Here is a 5,367-nt window from a genome sequence, read left to right on the forward strand (position 1 = left end):
AGAATCGGGAGGGAGAGGACGGGAAAAGTCATGCTATACTCTCATGGTCTCGGGTGACCAAGGGTAGTGACCTGGAGCACCTGGTGGTGCAAAAGGAGGGATTCAAAAAGGTACAATAACGAAGGGGCCAGTTTCCGGGGAGCAGGCACTGAACATGATCCAACAAAGTTCAGTCCATCAAACGCAGGAGATCTCTACAGCAGAGGACATTAGAAAATCTGACCTATGTGTCTGTTATTGGACATAAACCAGATGAGAACAGACGAGCCCTCACATGTGTCTGGAGATTGTCTGGGAAACAAGAGGCGAGCGTTACCGTTTGAAGTATTCACCCTCACGATCAATCTCAATCCATTTCTTTTGGTTCTACGTTTAGGGAGAACCACATCCCTGGGGAAGAAAGAAACAGGACTAGAAACATCAACAACGAACGGTCATGCTGGTTGATCGTCCTAATGTATAACACAAGAGACAGTCCACTAGAGGGTTTATTAGAACTAATACGTACTGACACGTACTCACCTCAACACTTATTCAACGATGTCAATAAACAGACAATAGACGACAGAGCTTCGCGCAACTAGTAGGACCAGGGGAGCTGAAGGATTCACTGGAAGACACACGTCGCTGACATGGTTCGGATACTCTCCCACCTTGAGTCAATAGGCCAATCTGGGGCAGGAGCATATTTACAGGAGATGAAAATCAGCCACTAGGAACGCACCGGATTCAATCCCATAAAAACAAAACGGTGGGCACTTATGCATAGCAGAACACGCTCATACCTATCTACTAAACAGTACTATGGACAAGGCTAAGTATAAGGGACTCAGAAAGCACAAAGCTACACATCTCACACCGAAGCGGTTATCTAAACTAAGACCAGGGTGAGCTCGAGGAGCGTGCGCTAATCCTCAGATCACCGTAGCAAATTTCAGGTGTATGCTTTTGTGTGACACTATCTCAGTGAGAAGTATCAGCTGTGGCTCACGCAGGGTATACTCCCTACAACTAACACGTCCTCCTCATCCTACATGTAATACTACTAGGAGAAGTCACAGCTCGTTGGTGTGCTCCTAGAATAATTAGCGCGCATTCTACACTAATATAAACAGTACACACGTTATCAGGCTCGTACCTCGGGCAACATGTATAACACTAGAGACAGTCGAGGGCAGAAAGTGCTAGCTAGGGTCATGAAAAACTATTCATATTGTCAGAGACTCGGAATTTCTTCGTTCTGGGTGGACAAGGGTGCCTGCAATCATCCTGTAATGACAGAGCTGGACCAAGAGCCAAAGTTTCAACTAGAGGTCAAGCGGGATGGCTACAACTACTACATGTTCTACCTACTCCTAAGGACACTGATTATCTACTTCAACACTTGATGTAGGTCATATCAGATTGGAGATTGCAACTACGAGGTATATCCTAGAGGAAGTGTGAGACCTTGAAACATTCGTTATATGCACCTGATCACTAACGAGAGACGAGTGTCTCACGGCTGAGGAGAGGTATACTATAGCACCAATTCTCATTCTCTCGACCGTTTCTTCGCACTAAAACAGGTGGTGTTACACATACTAATGACACTAGGACAGTCCACTAGAGGGTTATCCTATGATAAAACTAAAAATGTCTTCCTTCGATCACTACACTCGTATCTTTATACCTCATAGATAGAATCAGTCTACTAATATGAGGGGGATTTATCTTATTAATACGCTCTACCTAGAACACGTTGTTACCTCTTCAGATCTTAACAACACACATAACCTTATATACACTAAGAGACAGTCCAGAGGTTATTCATAAATCTAACAACGTCCTCCTCTCCTCATGTATAAGAACACTAGAGTAACAGTCCACTAGAGGGTTATCTAAACTAACTCCTGACACGTATCCTCTCCTACAACATTGTATAAACACTAAGAGGAACGTCCCACTAGAGGGTTATCTAAATCTAACACGTCTCCTCTCCTACAAATGTATAACACTAGAGACAGTCCACTAGAGGGGTTATCTAACTAAAGTACCGATGTTGCGGCTTGGGTTTTCTCTCCTTGGTTTGTTCTTTTAATTTCTTCCCCTTGAGGCTGCTTGTGCTGGCTGGAACTTGAGTGGAACAGGGAACTTTACTCGAGTTGTGATTGGCTGAGGTTTGACAGAGTGGACCTTTGGCCTCTTGCTCTCCCCCTTGCCCTCTTTGGGTGCTGGTAGCACCCGAAACATATAATTTACCCACTGTCCCGTTGGTGGCCTGCTGCCAGGTGGTTTTTACTTTATTTTTCATAAACAAAGGTTTATGTTGAACACCCCTGGTCTCTCCTGCCTGCATTAGGCGCCCGCGCATTTCTGTACACTTGGCTACTCAGCGAGGTGACGCCTGTATAGTTCGGTTCTATTGACGATACGTTAGAATCCTGGTCCTACACCACCCATCTGCATTAGATATAAGTAAATCCTGATAATCGCGAAACAGAGCTTTATTTCGGTAGTTATATGTATTCTTGCAGCTGATGTTTGGATTCCGCAGCTGGTATGTAGTTCTGTTTCTGGAGCAAGCTGGCTGCCCGTTGCTGCTGCTTCTTGCCCTTCTTCGCTTGCCAGGCTGTCCGCGGAAGGCGATAACGCTAGTTGCCGCTTATGGCAGTACAGTGCGTACCATATGTGACAAGAGACACTCTGGTTGGGTCTACTGCTAGGGTGCAGCTCAACACTTTTTGTGGGGGCTCTTAGTTCTATCCAGATTTGGTCGGTAAACGTGTATCTTGGGGCTGTTGAATTGCAAGGCACTCGTCGACTGTATTTATTTCTCAGGGTCCTAACGTAAGTAGAGGGATTCTCTACGGTGCTCTTCTGGGAGGGAATTGCACTACGGGGATGAGCTTTCGAAGATGACGCCGCAGAGAGGAGCTGTTGGGTGTTGGGAGCCCCTGCGTACATCCTTCGCTCTTCCGTTAACCGGCCACTATGTTCCACGTGGGCAATGGTGGCAACTGGTGCTGTATTCTTGGGATCATTGTCTTAACTCCAGGTACAGTAGCAGGTAGCACAGGTGGGCTCAGAGATGGGTTGTCGCGTGTATGGTGCAGAGGTCTTGTTCAGCGGCGGATAGGAGCGGGATGCCTCGCACACCATGCCTCGGTCATGATAAGACCCAGTGCTCCCAGATTGAGGTACCAGAGGAGCGTAAGCAACTATGCAGAGTATGCAAGGTGCTGTAGACCGAGCAGAGTGCTAGATCTATACCTCGCCTAGGATGGTCCAAGTGAAGAGCTAGGCAAGAAGGAGGACCCCGCTCTCGAAGAGTCGCGAGCACGAAGAGTACTCGGTATCGCCCACTACAAGAGTACGTCTAGCCATTCGGTTCGGTGGGAAGATTCATTCAGTGTTCAGTTGCTCTTGAGGTCGTAGGCACTCGACTCGCAGAGAGAATCGTAGGGCCCTGGATTTAGGTAGCGCTGGCTCTAGGTCTAAAGCGTACAACACCGAGGTTTCTATATAGTTTATATGATAAAAGGTATAAGAGACAGTCAAATAGTAAGCCGGTCTATATTAATCTAGATAATTAACATGAATCCTTGGCTTGATATAGAGAACTGCATGATAAATTACACTCTGCTTCAAGTTCAGGAGGTATATCAATATACTGTTTTCTATTACAAGTATTGTCTTTATGAGACAGTATACACTATCTCCAGTGAAAACACGACTGATATTGGAAAAGATACTTAAAGTTGTCCAAGTCTTCTCATGAGACCCAGATGTATAAGCGAGAACAGTTTGGGACACACGTGTATTTCTACTAGACAGGGTATTCTTATAGCGCGCCATCTTTATTTTTTAGGCTTATATTCAATTCGTGAACCACAGTATGTAAGAGACAGTCAATCGTAAGATCTCTATGGAAACCGATTATGGGACACGGATTAATACATAGGCCCAATTGGTAGAGACACTCGATTTGGTAAATGACGCAAATTAAGCATCAGGACATGAGAAGAGGTATAACAATTTAAATTGCTTAAACCGATAATATATTTTTTCAATATTGTATGTCCTTATATCAAAGAATTAGTCAATACCTCATTATGTGAACTAGGGTGGCGATGTACATCTGCGTAGTCGGGAGCAAATCATGACCTACGGCCATATTCACAGTACCTAAATGATTATATACTCTCACTCGCACACTTGAGTGACGTTTAACTATTGCAGTCTCGAGAACCCACCTGGGACTGCTAATATAAATATATGAACATTATGATTTGTGCCTTTTTAGGTATACTCTATTATTTCCTGTCCTTATCAATTACTTGGATGTTTCGTACCCAGAAATCACTCATCCGTCCGTTATAGTATGACATCAAGATAGGATTATGGTGTGTTTAGATTCACCAAAGACTATGCTTATGCAATCGATATGGACGATCTCTAGAAACACAATCCTCTCGCTATAAGAACTAGATAATAATACTCAAGCTATCATCAAGACTCAATAGTTGTGGACGCAATAAATACTCTAGCTATAACAGTACTCATATAAGAAGAATAATGGACCATAGAACTAGTTAGACATAAAACTCCTATCATATAAAGGACAATAGGTGTGGGCCTGTGCGCATACACGTTCACAGGTCTCAAAGGCTGTCCTTGGTACAGGAGGTGTGTTGAAGGGTTTTGAAAATAAACAATAGTCCCTCTCAGTCCAATACGTCTAAGTACCAAGACTCACTAAGAGCGTGAGTAAGATCCTAGACTCAATATTACAGAGCAATGGTCTGAAACCTGGGAAGATGTCAGGATTATCGGGTACCTTTATTGGAGGTCAACTCCCATAGTGTGCATGTGTAGTCGCCTGTGGATGCAAGCAGTGTGATGCACAAGCTGACTCCAAATACCAATAGAATGCAATGACCGCTGTTAGGAGTGAGTTGTAATCACACGCCACGGAGCTGCTGCCTGAAGCTCGATCTTCAATACTAAACTAACATGGAGAGGTTAGCTTGCCACTCTAACTTATATCAGTACTAAAGTTTCTTCAAGTGCAGTCAGCTCGCTAACACAGAGATCCACGCAAGCAGGGCTGTGAAGCTTTGAAAACTCAATTATAACCAGTAAAAAGGTCCTGCCTCTATGACTAGGGGGGCTGGGTCCAATGTCCCCCTAGTGGTTGTACCACGCCCTGCTCAAAGTACAATGAGGTGCACTGCCGATAGAGACAATAGTGTCCTTCGCAGAGGGTGATGAACTGAAACATCAAACCTTTACACATAGGGTCCTGCATAGTCTATGTGTCTGTCCTGAGGGTGGTTGAAGCTGATCATACAATAGGTCTGCATATGACCTAGTGTCCTTTCCCAG

This window comes from Salvelinus sp. IW2-2015, unplaced genomic scaffold, assembly GCF_002910315.2.
Source record: "Salvelinus sp. IW2-2015 unplaced genomic scaffold, ASM291031v2 Un_scaffold1980, whole genome shotgun sequence".
NCBI classification, from domain to species: Eukaryota; Metazoa; Chordata; class Actinopteri; order Salmoniformes; family Salmonidae; genus Salvelinus; species Salvelinus sp. IW2-2015.